Below are 23,865 nucleotides of genomic sequence, written 5' to 3'. Positions count from 1 at the left end.
CTGCCCCCTCAAAGAGATAGAGAATAGCTCTCCCTCTCTTCAGTGTGGGCTGTGCGTAGTGACTTCTCACAGAGAATAACATGGAAAGGGAAAAAGAGTGATGTCCCAGTGGAGATAGCTGGCAAACACTATCTCAGACAGGTGACTAAAATTAACATCATTAATGATTAGTGACGCTGATGGTATGTTCTCTTGATATACTGTGCTTAGAATGATGCTTCACCTCTGAGGTCCTCTTCTTGAAACCTCATAGCTCCATTCTAATCATGGGGAAAATACCTAACACCTAAACTGAGGGATAATCTACAGAAAGCCTGACCAGCGCTTCTCAAAACCATAAAACTCATCAAAAACAAAGAAAGTTTGAGAAACAGTCGTAGCCAAGAGGAACCTAAGACGGCATGATGATTAATCGTAATATGACATTCTGGATGGGATCCTGGAACAGAAAAAAGTACTAAGGAAAAACTAATGAGATCTGAATAAAGCATGGAGTTGAGCTAATAATAATGTGTCAATATTGGTATCAGTATTAGCTGGACAAATGTATCACAGTAATACAAGATGTTAACAATAGGGGAAGCTGGGTGTAGGAGTATATAGGAACTCTCTGTACTATCTTTACAACTTTCTGTAAATCTAACCATTATAAAATAAAAATACTAATTTAAAATTAAAAAATAATTTTTAATAACAGCAATAGTTCATGTCCCTGCATCATACTCTTTACAATGTGACTTTGCTGCTCCTCCCTTGGAGAAGTGTTTTGAATTTCCCCACTTCTTAAATCTGGCCTGTGACTTGCTTGGACCAATAGCATATGGTGGAATGTAATGCCAGTCACGGACTTTCCAGAGGCCTTACATTCTACTGAATGATGAGAGACATGTCCCAGGCGCCCTTTTACCCCAGCTGATACCCAGCCAACTACCAGACATGTGACTGACCTCATTCTTCCTAGATTAGCCAGCCCCCAGCAAGACCCACCCTCTGATCCAGACAGAAGAGCCAACACAAAATTAGCCCAGCCTGACCTAGCCACCAGTGATCCATATGACCAATAACAAAAGCTTTTTGTTTAAAGCTGTTTGTTATGCATCAATAGCTGAGTGATTCACTCATGCACAACAGTGTTTATACAAGATTATTGTTGTAACATGATTACTAAAGATTGGGAACAATTTAAAGGCTTGTCAATAGAAGACTGATCAAATAATTATAAGATCAGACAATGGAATATTATGCAGCTGTTCAAAAGAATCAGGCAGTTCTACATGAATCAATACAGAACAAATCCCATGATACATTTTTACATGAAACAGCAACATATAAAAGAATATATGGAAGAAGCTACTGATCCTGTAAAATATTTGTATTTGCGTAGACTTTCTGCTGGAAGTTACACAAGAAACATGACAACAGCTCCCTTTAGGAAGAGGAACTGGACGGCAGGGGAGCAAGAGTGGAAGGTAAAAATTCCTTTTCACTCTAGTCTTTTTTTATCTTTGGAATCATGTAAATGTGTTTTCTATTCAAAAATAAATAAAAGTAGAATGAAAAAAAACCCCGTGCCTTTCAAATTCAGTCTTTTATTCTCTTTTCCCAAGGTTTCTGAGAGATCCAGCAGAACCACAAACAGCAGAGAGAGAACCAGAATGTATTTTCTCCCTCCGACTTCCAGAGAGCCTCCACCACGTGCTAAGTGAAGCTTGCTTCTCTGGTTCCCTTGTTTGCCAGTTTCACTGGGTCTGCACAACCCTGCCTGCCACTAGAGGGCAGCCTGAGGCTTCCTTCCTGGCAGGGAACCGTGGAGGGATCATGGGCTGCTCTGAATAGTGCGCTGTCTCCAAAGGAGGCTTTCTGTATTAAATTAAAGAATTATAACAATAATAATGAGTTTCACCTAGGCAGAAAAGCGTCCCAGAACCTCACCCCGGGCACCGGACCAGCCAGCCATTACTCTTCAGTTCACAGAAAGCCTGTGCATCTTCTGGGGTTTGGGGGTGGGGAGGGAGCACGAGGGAAGAGCGCATCTTTACTGGCTCTGTAGAACCCTGCGGGGATCTGGACCTTTAGGTTGCTAAAAACTGACTCTGAGGAGATCTGGAGGGTTTGCCACTGACTCCCTGTAAACTGGAAGTGGTGACTGTAAGTATGAGTTAAGCACTTAATTTATGACAGTGACTGAACTAAGCACCCTCCAGACTCTTCCATCCCCATTTTACAGATGAGGAAGTTGTGGCCTCAAAAGACAAAATAATTTGCTTCTGACTACACAGATGGCAGTGTGGGCCGGAGTAAGATTTGAAGCCAGGTTTCCCTGGTTCCCGAACCGCTGCTCTTAATGACTTGCTTCCGAGAGTAGCGGCTGGGTGGGATTTGCAAAGAGCTGGCTGAGAAACAGCGTGGGGAGGGACATCCGAGCCCATATTCACTGAGCCCCTCCTAGGTGCCAGGCGCGCATCCTTCGGGTAGACTGCGTTCTCCTGGGGTTAGGCCTTGTTCACGCTTGCGCTCCTTCGCATGAAGGAGCCAGCGGGGGCCAAGACCAGGAGGGAGACCCTGGGGTAGATACCCCAGGGGCAGTTCGTGTGCTCCAGGGTTCCCACGCCTCCGCAGAGTACAAACGAGTTGACAGGAGCCTGTCCCGCGAGGTCTGAGGAGGGGTGTCCTCTGGGCGCGGGAGCGCAAACAGGCCGTCTCAGCAAACAGAGCTCTTGATCTCATGCAAATGCCTGCGTTCGTGCACCGGGAACAAGAGAATGGGCCCGCAGCTGATGCGGGCTGTAGGCGGCTTTCCCGCATTCCCTTCTGTGGGGCCTTGAAAGACCTAAGCGCTGGAAACCAAAGCGCCGGCGCCGCCGAACTCCGCGCCGCGCCGCGCTGGGGGCGTCTCAGTGCCAGTCTGCAAGAGGGGCCGCCGAGAGAGCCCAGCAGCTTGGTGGGCTTTCCCCGCCAGGCCCTCGCTCCCGACCCTCTATTCCTGCCTCAGCTTCCCCATCTGCACCGGGGGATGTTCAGAAGGGCTGGGCAAAGTGCCTGCTCCTTGCTGGAATCCTTTTATCCAGGCACAAGGAGGCGTTTGCCTTTCAGAAGAGAAGCGAGGCAATAAGTAAAGAAATAAACAGACAAGATAATTTCAGATAACAAGTGCTAATAAAATGGCAAAAACAAAAAATGCGAGTACCAGACTTCAGTTCTAAATGCTATAAATACGTGTGTTTGCTCCTCCAATCTCACAACAGACCTAAGAGACAGATTATTACCCCCTTTCACAGATGGGAAAATGGAGGTTGAATCAACTATTCAAGGAAAACGAGAGGTTGAATAATATATTCATGGCAAAATAGGCTGAAGAATTTACTCAAGAGTCCAGTAGATGGTGGAGACTAGCTTTGGACTCAGTCCTGCTCCAAGGGTGACCTTTTAATCACTCCGTCTGCCACTTCTGGTCATGCTAAGGAAGATGGAAAATTATAAAGAGAGCACTGGGATAAAGGAGAGCTATTCTTGGAAAGGTGTCAGTGAACATCTCTACATCCCAGGGCAACTAAGCTGAGGCCTGAAGGAGTGGATACAGCTGTGCAAAGAGCTGGGTGGTCCAGGCAGAGGGAACAGCCAGGGCCAAGGCCTGGGGGTGGGAAGAGTGGACTCTTTACATTTCATAAATATAAGGAAGGTCAAGGGGTCTACAGCTCAGTGAGGAAGGGCAAGAGTGGTGGGTGAGCAGATTGCAGGTAGCCAGAGGCCAAGTGGAAAAAACTTTGCAGGTCTTGGCAAAGAGCCGGGATTTTATTCCAGGTTTGACAGGAAGTCACATTGCTATTATGGCTGCTAAAGTTTTGTGTGGATAATGGGTTGGACTAGCCAGTGGAGGCCCCTCCTGCTCTGCCAGGCTTGGGCTGGAGGAGGAGGTTGATCACTCAGGTCTTAAACACACACTTCTTGCATCTGATCTCCTGGTGTCTAGGAGATTCATGTTGGCAGTCACCAATTCCCTAGCCCTTGGTCTCCAACACAAACTTGGAGATGTCAGATCAGCTAAACCCTCATTTTACAAGTAGAGGTGAGACTGAGGCCCAAATGGAAGGAACAGGGCAGGGGCAGTATCTGTTTCATACACTGATGCACAGCTACTAGCAGGCCTCAGATCCAGGCAGGGGACCCTGCCCTTGTCCCTGGTTCTCATACTTTAAAGAGCCTCTCTCTGGCTCCTCCAGCTGCATATGTCCCCACAGGGCCAAGGGGACATGCCCACCCAAGACTCTACTCCCTTTCTAGACACACTCTGGGGTCCCAGCATTCTTAAGCTCCCTTCCCAAGGGTCCAGGCTGATTCCAGGGCCTCTGCAGGCCTCTTCTGATTTGTTGTCTGCAAGCAAAACACTAGGCCCAGGATGTAACCAATAGGTCAATCAACCAACAGGATGGAGCATGGGTGAAGGGAGCTTGGACAGGCAGCCTGGAGCGCATGTGGGTCTGCACAGTGTGGCATGGAGCCAGGAATGAGAAGAGAGAAGGGAGAAGGCATCTGGGGAGCTAGGGGCTGGGGCCCAGCTCTGCCCACCACCATTCAACATCTCAGTCTGAGGAGTCCAGGGTTTCCAAATTGAACCTGGCCTTCCAAGTAGTTATGAAGTTATATTCCTTGAGGAGAAGGATAGAACATTTTCAAAACAATGTATTAGCTTGATATATAATATTTAAATTTTGGGAGTGAGTGGGCCCCAGGCCCCACCAATATCAGGAGTGGGTCTGGCCTAGAATATAAGAGAAATTCACTATTTATCAAGTAGATGGATTAATCTCATTTAATCCTCACACAGACTCTACAAGGGAAATAGCATCATCTGTGTTTTATTGATGAGGAAACTAGGCTTGGAGAGATTTAGTGACTGCCCCAATCCATCACATTAGAAAAGAGAAGAGTTGAGCCTCAAGCCCTAGTATGTCTGATTCCAAAATCCTTTGTAATTGGTTCATGATGAGTTCACACCCATCATGAACACCTATTGATCTTGTTGGATAGAAGTACTGTTTATATACATGAAAAAGGACCCCCTCCTCTTGATTATTGCTTTATCCTTTCAGGCACTTGGGAGGTAAGGGCAGGAGCTAAAGTCCAATTGAATGGTTTTGGGGAAACTGAGGCCTTGAGCAATAAACCAAGGTATCATCAAGGCTTTAACAAACAGAGTTGACTTTTCTTGTGTAACAAGCAATCGGGAGGTCGCCAGACCAGGGCTAATGTAATTGGTGCACCATCCTCAGCAAACGGCTTCCATCTCATCCTCTGTTCTGGTTATTTCTGGTTTTATAATAAACAACTCCCAAACAGTAACCATTCTATTATTTTTCTACAGCTTTGTGGGTCAAAAATTTGGGCAGTGCTCTGTTGGGTGAGAAATATCAACAACCTCAGATATGCAGATGATTTCCCTATAATGGCAGAAAGTGAAGAGGAACTAAAGAGTCTCTTGATGAGGGTGAAAGCGGAGAGTGAAAAAGCTGGCTTAAAACTCAGCATTCAAAAAACCAAGATCATGGCATTCAGTCCCATCATTTCATGGCAAATAGAAGGGAAAAAAGTGGAAGCAGTAATAGATTTTATTTTCTTGGGCTCCAAAATCACTGGGGGCAGTGACTGCAGCCATGAAATCAAAAGATACTTGCTCCTTGGAAGGAAAGCTATGACAAACCTAGACAGCATATTAAAAAACAAAGATATCACTTTGCCAACAAAGGTTCATATAGTCAAAAGTATGATTTTTCCAGTAGTCATGTACAGATGTGAGTTGGACCGTAAAGAAGGCTGAGCACCAAACAATTGATGTTCTTGAACTGTGGTGTTGGTAAAGACTCTTGAGAATCCCTTGGACTGCAAGGAGATCAGACCAGTCAATCCTAAAGGAAATCAACCCTGAATATTCATTGGAGGACTGTTGCTGAAGCTGAAGCTCTAATCCTTTGGCTACATGATGTAAAGAGCTGACTCATTGGAAGAGACCCTGATGCTGAGAAAGACTGAAGGGAAATGAGAAAAGGGCAACAGAGGATGAGATGGTTAGATATCATCACCAACTCAGTGGACATGAGTCTGAGCAAACTGTAGGAGACAGTGACGGACAGGGAAACCTGGCATGCTGCAGTCCCTGAGGTTGCAAAGTGAGACGTGACTCAGCAACTGAACAACAATAATTGGGTGATCCTTCTCATCTGTAAGCATCAACTAGTCACTTTTCATATTCAGCTGAAGATTTTACTGGGATGCCGGTGCTTTCCTGGGATGACTACAGTGCTAAGCTCAGCTGGGTCCCTCTCTTTTTCTATGTAGTCCTAGGGCCTTTCCAGGTGATCTCTCCAGCAGAGTGGTTTGACCTTGCCAATAGCAGCTTCTGGATCCAAAAAGCCATGGCAGAAGCTGTCAGTTCTCTTAAGGGCAACACCTAGAATTGGCAGAACATCATTTCCACTCTAGTCTTTTGGTCCAAGAAGTCACAGGCCAGCCTAGATTGAGTGAAGGGAAAAATTGACTCAAATTGACTCTTCCTCTCGATGGAAAGAGGGTCAAAGAATCATCAACCATCTTTAATTTACAAAATAGCTGCTTAAGATCCAGTCCTCACATCTCAAATTCCAGCCAGCAAGGAGAAAGAGAGGAGTAATGTGTATACTCTCTCTTTTAAGACATTCTCTAGAAATCACATAAAACATTTCCCATTGGCAAGAGAAATTCATGGCCATACCTAAAATATGAAAAGGAAGCTAGGAACTGTAATCTTCATGCCAGGCTGCCACGTGCCCAGATAAAATTAGGAATTCTATTGACTAAGGAAGAGAGGGAGAGTGAAGATTGAGGAAAGACTGGAAATCTGTTTCGTTGTTGGATTTTTTTGCTACCAACAGCCAAACACATTCCTAATGGACATATTTCATTTTCAGTCTTGTTCCTCCTAATGCATCCTCCACCCTGTCACCAAAATAACCCTTCCTTTTTAATCATTCTTTTATGTTTCTAAAAGGTAAATCTCTTAATCATCCCCATGCCAACAGCAAGTGTCTGAAGTTTTTTGTGTGGGGGACATGGGATTTTAGTGCCTAAAATAACAATAACAGCTTTCACCACACACCAGGCACTACAGCAAGCACTGTATGAACATATCTTACTCGGTCCTCACGGTAACCAAATAGGAGAGGACTGTATTGATACATGAGGAAATGGAAGCCCAGAGAGGTTAAGCAACTCGCCCCAGGTCACACAGTGAGTAGGTGCAACATAAGAATTCAAATCCTTGTCTGTTTGATTCCACGGGTGTGCTGAAAAGCCTACATATGTGAAGCCCAGGGACTGTTGAGCGATAATCACCCTGGAGGATAAGCAAGGCCCTGCTTTGTGTGTGAGTGTCAGAAGAGGAAAACCTGAGCCAAGAGCCTGCAGATACCCCTTCCTCCCTGCAGTCCTTCAGTCAGGGAACCTGCATCAAATCCCCGTGTTTGGCAGGCATACTGAACTTCATGGAATTAAACTGGCACCTGGAATTCATTTCACTCCATTTCCTCTACACCCTGAAAGAACCCCAGGTCATGAGTAGGAAAGTTTACACAACTGTTTAATTGTTAAGCAGTGATCAGGGCACAAATCCAGCAACCCTCTGGCTTCTCTGGGCCCAATTACATGAGGCACCTTCCAGTTCTGAGGTCCTCCATTCTGACACCAAGTTCTTCTTGCCTTTAATTTACCCTGTTTGAGAATCTACAGTGGCTCCGGATCCCCTTGGATTCAGCTTTGCCCTGCAAAGGGGACGGAGAAGGGGAAAGGGACAGACAGACCTGGGTTCAAATCCTGATTCTATTTTTGGTGACCCTCAGTTTCTGCATCTCTCAAATGGGAGGGATAATTCCCAGTCTACTAACTTGTTGGCACTTGCTGAGGACCACGTAGGACGAGGGATAGGAACGGCTTTTGTAGACCAGAGCCAGACAGGATGCAGTCTCCACTTTAGCAGATTGCATCCTTGGAGGGCAGGGCCAGCTGAGGCGGGGTGGGGTCAGGGGCAGTGCTGCACCTTCCGGGGTGTGGGAGGCTCCTGCCTAAGCCTTGCACAAGTGGCCAATGGAGGGCGTTTATACATAGGTGCCCTGTCAGGGGCACAGTGAATCAGAGCAATGGTTCTGGAGCTAGACAAACCTGTGTTTGAATCCCAGCTCCATCCTTACTAGCTGAGGGACCCTAGAACCAGAAGGTAACTTCCCTGTCCCTCTATATTCACACCTGTGTGATGGGATAGAAAAGACAGCCTATCTCACTGTGGGTTTTTAAAGAACTGAATGAGAACTTGCCTTTAAAGCATCTAACTTAGTGCAGATAAACTGTCCCCTGATAGTAGCAGCAATGGTGATGAACACTTTTGGGGCTCTAATTAAATACTGTACTATGTGCTTCATTGATCAGCTTACATACTCTTCACCAGTGTAAGGTTGAATACCCAGCCCAAGGTCACAATAAGTGGCGAAGGCTGGGTCTGAACCTGAGCACAGGCAGTCTGCCCCAGAGTCCACCTTAATCCATGCACTATTTCATTCGGACTTTATATTCATACCCAATAGTGCCTCCATAGCCACCACAGCAGCTGATTGGAGCAGGAGGTGTCACCTGAGCCAAAGGCTGCCAAAATAGAGGCCAGCCGGCAGCCACTGGTTTGGCCTGGTGCAAAATCTCCACCCAGCAGGGCTGAGCGCAGTTAGCTAAACTGATCAGTATCAATTGGTCTAGTATTGGTACTGTGTTTGAATCTGGATCTCAGAGTTGGAAAAATGCATAAAAACCAAAAGACCCCATAGGATCAGATATTACAAAGACAGTGTGAAAACACAGAGACTCTTACGTGAAGGCACACAAGTGAAGACAAGAAGGGGGCCCTGAACTAACTCGGTCCCTGGAGCACTGGCAGCTGAATGATTTGCAAGTGGCTAAACTGTCAGTGGGTCTGGGGAGACTGCAACACCTTCTGCTCTGTGCTTGCCTTCTGCAGGTGTCTGCACTCAGCAGCCAGAGAGGTCCCACCCAAAGGGGATGCTCACAGCCCTGTCCCCAAACACGAGGACCGAGGAACTAGTCAAGGAGGAATTATTTCAAATAGTTGGGAATTTCTTAAGTATAACTTTTTTTCCTTACTACAGAAGTCCTTGTGTCCCAGTTGTTGGCTCTCCTGCCAAAACTTGTCCTAGCCTGAGAGCTTGGTGGGGTGCTTTGCATTCCCACCAGGGATCCACTGTCACAGAACCACTGGTGAACAGCGCTGGCTTTCCAGGAAGCTCCCAGGGAAGCTGGGGTGCTTTGCCTCCCACATACACCTCAGCCTCCCCCCGCAATGGGGGCATCACATTGGTAATTGATGAGACTGGTAACAGATAAGGGGGTCATTGTACTAGTCTCTCTACTTTTCTGTACTTGAAATTTTTCTTAAAAAGAAAAAAAGGGGGGATGTTTTCTCTGATGTGCCTTCTTCCCCACACATCCTCAGAGGACTTCCTATTGCCCCTGCCACCATCACCCACGGCATAATTTCCAGCTTCCCCTCCCCTCTGGTTTGACTGAGAGAGCAGTTTAGCTCCACTTACTAGCTGCCTGTCAGTGTACTAGAGTCATCTGGGAACACTCAAAAGCCTTTGAGGCCCAGTTGTCCCCCCAAGTCCCAAGATTCAGAGCTAAATGGTCTTCTGTGGGGGTTCTGGATGCTAAGGGTTGGCAGATGCTCCCCAGCTGATTCTGGCACTTTCCGGAGTTGAGCAGCCATCTTGACAACCCAAAGCCATCCCTGCCCTTTAGCAACAGTTTTGTTACCTGAGCCCCCACTCTCACCCCTGGGGGTCCCACCACACCCGGCCCTAAGTGACTTGAGGAGTTGTTTCTTCCAAACCCAGACCATGTGCTTCTTTTACCCCAGAGTGTCTGCCTGGATGGCATTCTTTACCTTACCTTATGCCGCAGGGGTTCACATCGTTGTCACCATTTGGAAAGCGCAGAGAAGCACCTAGGAGCCCACCACAGCCCCAATACAGGCCCGGGAATTCGTGAATAGAAAGGATCCATTGTTGCCAGTCACTTTAAGGGAACAGCTGAAAAACACATTCAAAGGATCCTGAGATAATGAGTATGCTAATGTGATTTCCACTGGGTGCTTGTGCTACCTCCAAAATCGCTGTCAGAACTTCCTCATGGATTCAAAGCTTCCATTGAAGTCAATGGGGGATTTGAGTTAAAATAACATCAAAGTTTTTACTTGAATGGACAAAACTGGGGAGTTATGAATTAAGGGTTAGCTTGACGTTGGCCCTGACACTGCTGACCTTGAGGGGAAAGCAGGCTGTGAGGGGAGCTTCTGGCCAGGCTGGGAGTCCCTTGGGTGGACTGAACCAGCAAGTGTTAAATGGGGGACCCTTTCATATGACAAATGAAAACCTGCTCTCCACTCACTAGGTGGAGGATCCTGGGCAAGGCAAACCATTCCTCTGTCTGAGCCTCAATTTTCCCATCTGTAAAATGGCTTGCTTCCAGGATTAAAGAAGTATGTGTGTGAGAGGAGTCAGTTGTGAATAAAACAGGTGAACTCTGTTATTACAGTGGAGTTGCCATTCTAGTGGGGGAGACAGATACCAAACACAAGAACAGATCGTTAACAAGTAAGTGGTTGTAAGTGCTAGGGAGAAAGAGTAGAGGAGAGAGCCTTAAGGAAAGAGTTTTGGAATAGACAGACCCAAATTCAAATCCAAGCTTGCCCCTCGCAGCTATGTTACTCCTGGGAAAGTGATTTTATCTCCCTGAAGTTCAATGAGATCCATTGATCATTCATCCACCCACTGAACAAATATTTAGAGTTCTGCCTTGCGTCAAGCATTCTTTTGAGTGCTGGAAGGGCCACAATGAATAAAAGAGACAGAAATCTTTGTGCTTAGGAGTTTAAACTCTAGAGGAGAGAAACAGACACCAAGTAAACATACACGTATCTGGTGATGAAGGAAAATAAAGCAAGGTAAGGGATAGAGAATGATGGAGAGGCTGCTACTGTAAGCAGGGGGTCAGGGAAGGCCTCTGTGAGGAGGTGACATTGAAAAATAGGAGGGAATGAGCCACGTGGACAGAGCATTCCCAGGGGAGGAAGAGCATTCCCAGGGGAGGAAGCAAGGGCAGAGGCCTTGAGGGAGTACCTGCATGGGGTACATTGGTGCATGGAGATGGGGGGGCCTAGAGAACCAGAGACCAGGTGCGTGAAGAACTGCACTCAGCGTGTGACTCTAAGTAGGAGTTCAGTAGATAGCGGTTATTGTCTGTGCCCCTTTCATGAAAACTGGGGCAATAGGTCACTTTCCACTATCATAAAAGTTCTTGGGGATTCTCTGTGGATTGACAGCTTTTTCATTTACTTTTCTTCTCCTTTACTGAGCGAGAACCAGCAAGTCAAGTTCCTAGTCCACCTGCAAGCCCACCTCCCTGTCTCTAGTCTGAAGCCAACAGGAATGTCTGACAGGTGGCAGAGGTACTGGGGGTGGGGGCCGAGCGAATGATGGTCGTTAGATAATAATGGCAGCGTCTTGAATTTCCTTCCTCTCTGCAGCTTCACAAATTAGATGCCCTAGAAATGCTGTGCCCGTTGCCAAGATGCACCTCCATCTGGGGTGAAAGGCGACATCTGCTTAACAGCTGCATCTTATTTGAGAGTTGGCACTTAATTAAATTACTCAGCTCTGGTTGGGGCAGGCAGAACTGAGCAGCAAGGGGCAGGCCCATCACAAGTGTGCCTTCCACCTCTCCCAGAGTGTGCCTCCACACACCTGTTGATTCCACCAACCTGGACATCTCCACATTTCAATACACACCATGCTCTCTCAGGCTACCCCCTTGCCTTTACTCACGCTGCCCCCCTGCCAGGGACACTCTCCTGGCTGCCCACTTCCCCTGTGTCTTCCAAAAGGTCCAATTCAAACATCAACTCCTCCTGCACGAGGCCTTTTCCAGCTTCCCAGGCTCAACACATTTCCTCCCATGAGCTTGCGCCACACTTGGTGAATTTCTTACCTGGAGCATTCATACGATTGTACGGCAACGTCATTCACCCTGCCGGTCTATGAGTTCCTCATGGTTAGGAACCATGTTGAATTCATCTCTGTGATTCCTGCATTATGCCCAACTCCCCACGGACACTTAATATGTGTTTGGTTAACAAATGGATGGATACAGGGAAGGATGGAAGGAAGAGAGAAGGAAGAAGGGAGAGATGAACAGATGGATTTACTGCCACCATTTAAGTCTAAGCCACCATTATTTCTCAGTGGGACAAACACCAGTTTCTTACTAATCTTCTAGTTTCTACTTTTCCCCACAGTAGTTCATTCTACTCAGAGTGCTTAGGAATATTTTAATTAAAGAATTAACATTATGTCACTCCTCTGTTTAAAACCTTTCAGGAGCTTCCACATTCCTAGTCCTGGCCTACAAACCCATGTATGATCTAGACCCTTCCTGCCCTTCTAATCTTATCTCCTTGTTTTTATGCATTCCAACAGTTTTGGGAACCAGCCAAGCTCCCTCTCACCTCAGAACCTTTGCATCTGCTATTCCCTCCGCCTGTAATTCACTTCCCCTGGCAGTCTGTCAACCTGGCATTGTCTAGTCCTTCAGATCCAGCTCTAATGCCATCTCCTCAGAGAGGCCTTTCTTAATCTCCTAGGAAATATCCACCATCTTGATCCCCAAAGCAAAGGGTGTCTGATCCAGCCAAAGTGGGCTTTGACTGCTAAAACCCAGCCAGCTTCCCAGAGCATCGCCCTCACCTGGGATGGCAGTTCAGATCCTTCCTCAGAGATAGCCACAAGCCACCCCTTCCCCCAAAGCCTCACTCCTCCTCTTCATCAACTGAAGATGCTTCATGAATGAGCTTGTCTGGAGCTGCTGCAATTAAACCGTCGGAGCAACATTGGACCATTTGTTTACTATGGCACTTAGAGCTGGAATGGCTTGTTGTTTTGATGTTTCTATTTTCAGCTTCGTTTCCTAAGGGTAGCAGGAGAGGGTAGGCAATGAATCCTGGTCTATTCAAGCAAAAAAGATGTTTCAGTGAATCCTAGCATTTCAGAGTCACAAAATTCTAGAATCATTGTCAGAGAATGTGAAAGCAGTAAAAATCCGCAATTTTAGTTACAGGTTCCTAAGTTCCTGGGATTCTAGAATCTTATACAACAAAAATTAGAATCTTAGTGTCAAATCCACTCATAGTCTTAGAGTGATGGAATCTTAAGAGATTTCTCACTCTGTTGCGTTCTCTGCTGTGCTATCAACTCCTCAGAAGACCTTCTTTAATGATCTTATCTACAATATGCACCCCCCAACCCCGCCACCACACCCATCCTCTGTCACTCTCCCTTGTTTTATTCTGGTTCATTTTTCTTCACAGCACTGATTACCACCTGATGTTTGATATTTATTTCTCTGTTTATTTGCTTATTGCCTGTCTCCCCCACACGTTGAATTGAGGTCAGGAACTCTGTTTTGTTCACTGCTTAGAAGTACGTACAACACTATCTGGCATGTTCAGTTCAGTTCAGTTCAGTCGCTCAGTCGTGTCTGACTCTTTTCGAGCCCATGAATCTCAGCATGCCAGGCCTCCCTGTCCATCACCAACTCCCGGAGTTCACTCAAACTCACGTCCATCGAGTCGGTGATACCATCCAGCCATCTCATCCTCTGTCGTCCCCTTCTCCTCCTGCCCCCAATCCCTCCCAGCATCAGGGTCTTTTCCAATGAGCCAACTCTTCGCAGGAGATGTAGTAGGGACTAAAAAAAAATTTGTTTCTGTTCATCTAATAAATATTTTTTGAGTACCCACTTCATGTTGGCCATGTGAGATGTCCCAGAATGGGAAGTAGGTCTCATTTTGCACTGCTCAGATTCAATTGGTGGTAAACACACAGGGCACTGTGTTGAAAAGAATTCTCAGGTCTCATCCAAGCTTGAGGGTTGGGGGAGGGGGAGATTGATTAGTAATGTCTGGCATGGACCCAGCAATGGAGAAAGGTGTCATCTCTGCTCTGACCTCTAACTTAACAAAACTGAGGTCCAGAAGAGAATGGAGGTACACTAGAGTCAGCCAGCTTGGGGCTACTGCAGCCAGGATTGGAACCCCCCATCAGTCTGTCTGTACTCTTTAGCCTCACCTCACAGGGCTGCTGCCTCAGCTTGAGTCTGTCTCGAGGGCATGGTTTTAATGCCCTCCCCATCCCCCGAGTCTTCCTGGGTTCACTCCTCCAGGTGCTCCCAGGAGTAAGGGATAGCTGAAGTCCCTGGCCTTGAACCCAAGCCTGGGAACCTAATTCTGGAACACTGCCTGAATGCACAAGCCAGTTATTTTTAAAAATCCAAAAAGAAAAGGAAGAAAGAGAAAACAGTGCTTCGGTCTCTGCGCCAACCCTGGCTGAGAGAATAGAGACTTGAAAGGAACAAAGGGTTTCCTCAAACACGGCAGATCAAGGGCTTGGCTTATGTGGTAACCAGTAACCCACCACCGTGCTTTGTGACAGATCCTTTAGAAGGCAGAGGGCTCTGTTCCTGCTGCAGCTCTGGGGGTGGCGGGAAGGCACAGGGGACATCCTCGCCACCCCCACCCCCACTCCAGATCAGGCTGCTACAATCATAGACCTGGAGAACCCCTGAATGTTAGGGCCTCAAAGCTCTACAGAGCCTGGAGGCTGATACCCTCTTGGTCAGACAGGCAGGCAGAAGCCCTGGAGGGCTCATGGTCACAGAGGGAGCCATGGGCCAGGGCACTTCTCTCCTCACCAGGGCCCCTTTCAGGAGGATGGAGACTAGTTAAATGTTCTTATCTCCCCCTTTACCTCTTGTACCCATCATGACTGCCTTGGAAAGCCTTCTCAGGAACTCTCCCAACCATGAAGTTTCCTGTTCTCTTCCTCCCACAGACTTCTTTTTTCGAGGTGCCTATAGGGTACAAGTTCTGCCCTCTAGGTCTTCAGCATGCGCACTGGTTAGTTCTGAGATCACAGAATTGTAGCTGAGTCCCAGACATTCTTGTAAGGTGGGCACATACCACCAGGTTCTGTGACAAGCCCCTTACAGGTGGTGCCCCATGTGAGTGGCAAACAGTCCTGATATAGGCTCCATTATCCCCACTTTTCGGATGAGAAAACCAAGGCTCCAAAAACTGGAAAAAGTGCGTAAGGTGACACAGCAATGGTTTGGCAGACCTCACACTCGGACCCGCCGTCTCCTAAGCCAGCTTCCTGTTCCCCCACCCCTCCCTCGCGTATTAAAATCGACAGTGTTTCACCCAAGTCATGGAACTGAGGAAAGGCCCCGAGGGATCAGGCTAGGAATGAGGAGTTTCCCTCCATCTGATGCCACCCTGCACACAAGTCACACATTCATCCCCAGCCTGAGTCAGCCCCAGCCTGGGCGTGGCACCAGCCCTTCCAGCCTCCTTGTCACCCCCCCCTCTGTCACTGGCTCACGGTGTCTCTGTCCCACGGCTCTTCCCTACCCTGCTTGTCAGCCTGTGTTGCCTCTCTTCTGTGGGCCTTTCTCTGCATCTTTGTCTGCCTCTGGCTCCCTGTCACATGCTCCCAGTCCCCCATCCCTGTACCTTCTCTTTCTCTCTCGGCATCTTGTGCTGTCCTCTCTCTGTATTCTGTGTCTCCTTTAATCCTCCGGCTCTGGTTCTGTGTTACTACTTCTCTTACCCAGCCCCCCTGTCTCTGCTTTTTGTGTCTCTTTCTCCCTAAAGCCACTTCTCTCTCTCACTCCAGCTCTCTTCTCTCTCTTCCTGATGTCTCTCTCTGTCTCTGTCTCTCTCATTCTCGCTCCAGCTCTCCATCTCTCTTGCTTCTGTCTCCGCAGCCTTACTCACCTTCCCTCTCCCCCCACCCCTCCCAGCCTGCTCCTTCCCTCTCACACCCCCACATTCCGACACATCCCAGCTTAGCTGTAGGGACACAAGGAGGGATGGGTCAGGGACACTCCAAAAGCCGGGGTCGGGGTGCTCGCATTAGACAGACCCAAGCCAGACTCTTCCTTTTCTTCCTCAGCAATGACTGGTTGCTTTCCTGGGAGGCAGACAAGAAATCCCTGAATAGGGATTTAAAGCACTAAGCTCTGATTCCTTCTTTTTAATATTTATAAAGAGAGAAAGGGGATAATTTCAGGAAGATCATTTCAAGGCGAAAACCCACATATTTTCAATAGAATTATTCCAGAAAGCCCCTTTCCGGCTCATTGGAGTGTATAATTTTGTAAGTTAAAGACATGAGGTCTGGTTTCCAAGTTCCCTAAAATGACGCAGCTGAGTGAGGGCCGGAAAGGAAGTGTAAGATGAGAAGGAGGGGATGGTGGCAGAGAGAAGAAACAGACTCTGAGGCCACACATGGGCCGAGGGGGCAGCAGCAGCCAGCGGCCCTGCCAGGCCCTCCCCACTGCCCACGTCCCTCAACAGATCAGACAAACTCAGACATAATCATCACCAAATACCCATCTCCAATCTTGAGACCTCTAAGTCCAGAGCTGCAGAGCCAACTGGCCCTGCGAAGGGCTCACAGGCTCCTCAAGCAAGAAGCATCCAGAGCTGCCATCACCATCTTCTTCCCCAGACCTCTTCTGTCCTTGGCCTTCATCTCAACCATCCAGCCATGCGAGTCTGTCTTGGGTCCTCCCTCTCCTCTGTCACTTCTAATTAGTTGTCAAGCCTTGTTGACTATACACCTCCCCCGGAAAATCCCTCCATCCACACTCCCAAAGATGGACCTCAGCATTCCTGGCCTGCTGCTGCTGCTGCTGCTAAGTCGCTTCAGTCGTGTCCGACTCTGTGTGACCCCATAGACGGCAACCCATCAGGCTCCCCCATCCCTGGGATTCTCCAGGCAAGGACACTGGAGTGGGTTGCCATTTCCTTCTCCAATGCATGAAAGTGAAAAGTGGAAGTGAAGTCACTCAGTCGTATCCGACTCCCAGTGACCCCATGGACTGCAGCCCACCAGGCTCCTCCGTCCATGGGATTTTCCAGGCAAGAGTACTGGAGTGGGGTGCCATATCCCTGGCCTAGGCCACTGTAAAGGCTCTAAACAGGGATCAGGGCCTCTGGTCTGTGTATGGAGCTCTCCAGAGCCCAGCTCTGAGAATGATCTTCCCTTCTTCAGAAACAATCACATCTCCAGTCGCTTGAATGGTGGACACCAAATTCCTCTACCCTGGCATCCACAAATAGCCACAATCTAACAACTTTATTTCTTCATACTCACCCTCTTATCACAAACTCTTCATATGGCTAAAATGAGCCAGTCTTTTCTCTGTCTACCCAAAAGCAATGAGAAACACTTTTGTATATCCAAACCTTGGCAGAGGCTCCTCGCTCCTCTTGGAATGCCAGCCTACCATCTTGGCTTGTGTATCTCCAACCCAAACTCAAGGCCCATCTCAAATGCCACCCACCATCTATGAGGAACGGATGTAATGGCTCATTGTTCTTCTTTCTGCAGGTTCTCTTTCCCTCTCTTTGACATTTCACTTTGAACATGAAATAGGTGGCAGGGCCTGTGAGCAGGCAAGCTCTGTGGCTAAGACAGAGGGAACAAGAAGAAGGAATCTGTCCTTCTGACATGCTCCCAAACCAGACCAAGCTGGATCCTATGGTTCTGATGAGTGCCTGAAATTGTTGGCAGGATACTCGGCTAATAATTACAGTTATCAAAGTAATTAGCAATATCATTGCAAAGATCAAATATTGAGCACCTACTATAAGCCAGGCCCCTGCTATGGGCTTTGTCCACATTATCTCATGTAGTTCACCATAAATCAATATCATGGGGACTGTTATCACCTCAGTGGTACAGGGGACGAAACTGAGGCTTGGCAGCTGGCACAATATCACACTGTGAGTCAGAGGTTCAGGATTCTGGCCAGACCAGATCAACTTTGGAATCCTTGCGTTTAACCTCAGACACACTGAAAACGCTGACACCTCAGTATTAGCAGGAACTGAGTGATGAGGTCCCTGACTCATTCCCACTGAAGGGGGCCCACAGGCTGTGAGCCCACAGCCACAGCCCCTCCCTTGGGCCCAGCTTCCCCATCTCTTCAATGAGCCAGTTCCTGTTAAAAGCATGGACCTTTTAGATACTGATTCTGCAAACCCCAGGAGCACAGCTTGTCTTCTTTCCCCCCACCTTCCCAATGAGAAAGGCACGGATGGGAGAGGCAGAGCATCGAACTTCAAAAGACATCCACAGGAGCAAAAGTGGTCCATTCCCCCACTTACCCCAGTACCAGACTTGGCTGAGATTACTCCCTGGTCTACCTCTGAAAGCCCTCAGGGATGCTGCCAGCCCATTTCCACCAAACTCAGCCTCACTGTGACTCCTGCCAAAGGCTGGCCCCTAATTATCAGACTCTGGCTCCACCTCTGGCCAGGGCATCTATATCACCCTCCTCACTGGTCTCCCTGCTTCCATCCTAGGCCTTACCTACGCAGTGACCTTAAACAAAAATCATGAGGCCTCTTTAGTTCTTGAAACCCTCCATGTTAGATAGAATAAAGCCCAGACTGTTCCTCCTGGCTCTCAAGTCCTGTGTGCTCTGGCCCCCAGACTCCCTGAGCTTCAGAATCAACCTTTCAACAGGGCTCAGGATAAACCAGCTTCTTTCCCACCTTGGGAACTTTGTTCTTTTTCTCTTTCCTCAGTTCTTTTCCTAGTCTCTTCTTTCTTCTCCCTCAGTTCAAAAATCATCTTTTCCCCAAAGCCTGATCCCAATCATTTATAGTAGCTTCTGCTGTATATATGTTCACACCAGTGATGCTGCTCCTTTCTCTTATCATGCAGTTAAATATTTCAGTGTTTCTAACATATTGTCCATCAGAGGCAGCAAAATGGCAGATGAGGATACTCCAAACTCTCATTCCTCCCACGGAAGCACCAAAAACAAAAATAAAGACCCAGAAACTGGGCCGAACTAATATAGGAGCTCTGAAAAACAATCAGAAATTTATAGCAACTAAATGAACACACAATCAAGAAAAATCCACCTTCAAAACAGTAGGAAATGTTTTGTGGTGATTTTATTAGCTCTTCTTCCATCCTCTCCCTGGCATAACAGTGATCTTGGTCTGGGGGAGACAGCAGCCCAGTTCCTAGTTCCCTCGCTCAAACCAGAGGTTGCAAGGCAGATCTTGTTTGCAGCCTTCTGACCTGATGAGAACTCCCTGAAGAACTGGTCCTTGTTTCATCTAATTTGGATCTCAGGTAGGGAGAAGCAGCAGGCACCACGCATGAAAGCGTCAGGGAGAAGATAGACCCAAGACGCCTGGGTCCATAGATGGTTTGTTGTAAGTGTCCACCCATAATCACGTGCCTCAGACATCTTGATTGGATATTCACTTGGTTGCTATAAATCTTGTACTGTTTTCCAGAGCTCCTATATTAGGTCAGTGCAGTTTCTAGTTTTCGATTTTGTTCTTGATGCTTCCGTGGGAGGGATGAGAGTTTGGAGCTTCCTAGTATTCTAGTCTGCTGCCTATGATGGGCAATACTGAACAGGCCAAAGAAAGATGCGGTAAACCTGAAGGAAGAACAACTGAAATGTTCGAGCCTGGAGAGCAGGGGGAAAAAAAAGAATGAAGAAAAGTGAATAAAATCTAGGGGACTTGTAGGACAGCAACAAAGGACCAATATATGTATTATGGGAGTCCCCAAAGAAGAGGATAAAAAGAGGCAGAGAAACTATTTGAAGAAGAAAATGGCTAAAACTTCCCAAACTTGATGAAGTACATGTATCTACAAATCCAAGAAGCTGAATAATTTCCAAGTAGGAAATTTGTTGCACTCTAACCAACCCACTCTGTGCTGTATTATAATCAAATTGTAAAATGCCCAAGCCAAAGAAAAAACTTGAAAAACAGCAAGAGAGAGGTGACTCCTTATGGACAATGGAGTTTTAATGTGATTATTAGCCTACTTCGCAGCAGAAACCTTGGAGACTAGAAGGAAGTGGGAGAATATATTTGTGTCAAAAAAAAAAAAAAAAGATTTCAGCCAAAGAAAAAAGGATATAGAAAAACTATATCCTTCCAAAAAATGAGGGAAGAATTAAAGACACATCAAGATAAACAAAAACTGAGGTAATTCATTACCACTATACCTAACCTATGAGAAATTCTAAGGGAATCCTTCAGGTTAAAATAAAAAGATATTAGATAATAACTCCAGAGAAGGCAATGGCACCCCACTCCAGTACTCTTGCCTGGAAAATCCCATGGATGGAGGAGCCTGGTAGGCTGCAGCCCATGGGATCGCTAAGAGTCGGACACGACTGAGCAACTTCACTTTCACTTTTCACTTTCATGCATTGGAGAAGGAAATGGCAGCCCACTCCAGTGTTCTTGCCTGGAGAGTCCCAGTGACGGTGGAGCCTGGTGGGCTGCAATCTGTCGTCTCACAGAGTCAGACACGACTGAAGCAACTTAGCAGCAGCAGCAGCAGATAGTAACTCAAAGCTGTATGAACAAATAAGAATATCTGATAAAAGTAAGTACTTGGGCAAATGTAAAAGCAAATATTATTGTAATTTTGGTTTGCAACTCTACCTTTTATTTTTTATGAGATTTAAAAGGCAAAAGAATAAAAATTAATTATAATTCTATGTTAATAGGTACGCAGTGTTTAAAGATATAATTTGTGACATCAGTAACTAAAATAGGAGAATGAACAGAACAATAAAAGATTGGAATTTTTGTGTGCAATTGAAATTAAGTTGGTATCCCTTCAAATTAAATTTTTATAACTTTAGGATGTTATATGTAATCCTCATGTTGTTGCTGTTCAGTCGCTCAGTCTTGTCCAGCTCTTTGCAACCCCATGGACTGCAGCACCCCAGTCTTCCCTGTCTTTCACTATCTCCTGGAGCTAGTTCAAACTCATGTCCATTGAGTCGGTGATGCCATCCAACCATCTCATCCTCTGTCGTCCCCTTCTCCTCCTGCCCTCAATCTTTCCCAACATCAGGGTCTTTTCAAATGAGTCAGCTCTTTATATCAGGTGGCCAAAGTACTGGAGTTTCAGCTTCAACATCAGTCCTTCCAATCAATACCCAGGACTGAATTCCTTTAGGATGGACTGGTTGGGTCTCCTTGCAGTCCAAGGGACTCTCAAAAGTCTTCTTTGGCACCACAATTCAAAAGCATGAATTCTTCCGTGCTCAGCTTTCTTCATGGTCCAACTCTAACATCCATACATGACTAAAGGAAAAACCATAGCTTTGAACATATGGACCTTTTTTGGAAAAGTAATGTCTCTGCTTTTTAATATGCTGTCTAGGTTTGCCATGGCTTTTCTTCCAAGGAGTAAGTGTCTTTTCATATCATGGCTGAAATCACCATCCACAGTGATTTTGAAGCCTAAGAAAATAAAATCTGCCACTGTTTCCATTGTTTCCCCATCTACTTGCCATGAAGTGATGAGACCAGATGCCATGACCTTTGTTTTTTGCATGTTGAGTTTTAAGTCAGCTTTTTCACTCTCCTCTTTCAGTTTCATCAAGAGGCTCTGTAGTTCCTCTTTGCTTTCTGCCATAAGGGTGGTGTCATCTGCATATCCGAGGTTATTGATATTTCTCCTGGCAATCTTGATTCCAGCTACTGCTGCATCCAGCCTGGCATTTCGAGTGATGTACTCTGCATGTAAGTTAAATAAGCAGGCTGACAGGATACAGCCTTGTCATACTCTTTTTCCTATTTGAAACCAGTCTGTTGTTCCATGTCTGGTTCTAATTGTTGCTTCTTGACCTGCATACAGGTTTTACAGGAGGCAGATCAGGTGATCTGGTATTCCCATCTCTTGAAGAATTTTCCACAGTTTGTTGTGATCCACACAGTCAAAGGCTTCGGCGTAGTCAATAAAGCAGATGCTTTTTCTGGAATTCTCTTGCTTGTTCTATGATCCAACAGATGTTGGCAATTTGATCTCTGGTTCCTCTGCCTTTTCTAAATCCAGCTTGAACATCTGGAATTTCATGGTTCATGTACTGTTGAAGCCTAGGTTGGAGAATTTTGAGCATCACTTTACTAGCATGTGAGATGAGTGCAATTGTGTAGTAGTTCTAACATTCTTTGGCATTGCCTTTCTCTGGGATTGGAATGAAAACTGACCTTTTCCAGTCCTATGGTCACTGCTAAGTTTTCCAAATTTGCTGGCATATTGAGTGCAGCACTTTATAGCATCATCTTTTAGGATTTGAAATAGCCCAGCTAGAATTCCATCACCTCCACTAGCTTTGTTTGGAGTGATGCTTCCTAAGACCTACTTGAGTTTGCATTCCAGGATGTCTGGCTCTAGGTGAGTGATCACACCATCATGGCTTATCTGGGTCACTAATATCTTTTTTGTACAGTTCTTCTGTGTATTCTTGCCACCTCTTCTTAATATCTTCTGCTTCTGTTAGGTCCATACAGTTTCTGTCCTTTATTGTGCTCATCTTTGCATGAAATGTTCCCATTGGTATCTCTAATTTTCTTGAAGAGATCTCCAGTCTTTTCCATTCTATTGTTTTCCTCTATTTCTTTGCATTGATCCCTTAGAAAGGCTTTCTTATCTCTCCTTGCTATTCTTTGGAACTCTGCATTTAGGTGGATATATCTTTCCTTTTCTCCTTTGCCTTTCTCTTCTCTTCATTTCCCAGCTATTTTTTAAGGCCTGCGCAGGCAACCATTTTGCCTTTTTGCATTTCTTTTTCTTGGAGATAATTTTGATCACCACCTCCTGTGTAATGGCACAAGCCTCTGTCCATAGTTCTTAGTCACTCTGTCTATCAGATCTAATCCCTTGAATCTATTTGTCACTGCCACTGTTTAATCATGAGGGATTTGATTTAGGTCATACCTAAATGGTCTAGTGGTTTTCCTTACTTTCTTCAATTTAAGTCTGAATTTGACAATAAGGAGTTCATGATCTGAGCCACAGTCAGCTCCCAGTCTTGTTTTTGCTGACCGTAGAAAGCATCTCCATCTTCAGCTGCAAAGAATATAATCAATTTGATTTTGGTATTGACCATCGGGTGATGTCCATGTGTAGAGTTATCTCTTGTGTTGTTGGAAAAGGGTGTTTTCTATCCCCAGTGCATTCTCTTGTGTCTATACTAATATCAGACAAGATAAACTTTAAGCCAAACATATAAGAGACAAAGAAGGACTTTATATATTAGTCAGTGTCAATTGAACAAAAAAATAATAGCAATAATAAACATATATGTACCAAATATCAGTGCTCTAATGTATTATCCATCCTACTTCCTGAATGTTAGTTCCATGAGAGCAAGACTGGATCTGTATTACTCACAGCTTTGCTCCAGTGTCAGGTACTGTGTCTAGCTCACTTCCCACTATTCCCAGCAAGTGACTACAGGGAAGCAGGCAGACAGAATCTGGGGATTGCCACCAAGCTTCAGTCAGGGAGCACTGGCCACTGGTTGTCCTCAACTCTCCCAACTACCCTCTCCAAAAGTTTGAGATCTTTTCTTTGCCATCCTTGGGCAAATCATGAAGATGAGAATGAAGGTGTTTAAGAATTGTGGGCAATTTGAGGATCCTCAGCCAAGCTGCATAATAGGAAATGTGAGGAACCAAGGGAGGGTGAATCATTGGAGGGCATCCAGTCTGATTGGCTGTTACCTATGAGGACACTGAGGCTTAGAGATGTCAGGGGACCAGCTAAAGTTCACACAGGAAGCTAATGGCAGAGCTGGCACTCAGATTCAATTCAGCTGACTGCCCACCCCATGCTACTTCTATAAAGCTGCCCAGGGGACTGCCCAAGGCAC

The 23,865-nt window shown here is 46.3% G+C and overlaps 1 protein-coding gene across 1 annotated transcript in view; it reads right to left on the bottom strand.

Annotated features, from left to right (window-relative positions):
- LOC133259373 (signal-regulatory protein beta-1-like) overlaps nt 1–15,896 on the bottom strand; it is a 46,793-nt gene extending 30,897 nt beyond the window's left edge. The window contains exons 1-3 of the mRNA XM_061436776.1: nt 15,653–15,896; nt 12,831–13,050; nt 9,979–10,118 (exon numbers count right to left, since the gene is read on the bottom strand). The gene's annotated coding sequence lies outside the window, so the exon portion shown is untranslated. The remainder of the gene's footprint in view (nt 1–9,978; nt 10,119–12,830; nt 13,051–15,652) is intronic.
- Between the last annotated feature and the right edge of the window lie 7,969 nt (nt 15,897–23,865).

The sequence above is a fragment of the Bos javanicus genome, chromosome 13, assembly GCF_032452875.1.
Source record: "Bos javanicus breed banteng chromosome 13, ARS-OSU_banteng_1.0, whole genome shotgun sequence".
Lineage (NCBI taxonomy): Eukaryota > Metazoa > Chordata > Mammalia > Artiodactyla > Bovidae > Bos > Bos javanicus.
The sequence above is the reverse complement of the archived record's forward strand: the minus strand, read 5'-3'. Positions and strand labels throughout refer to the sequence as shown.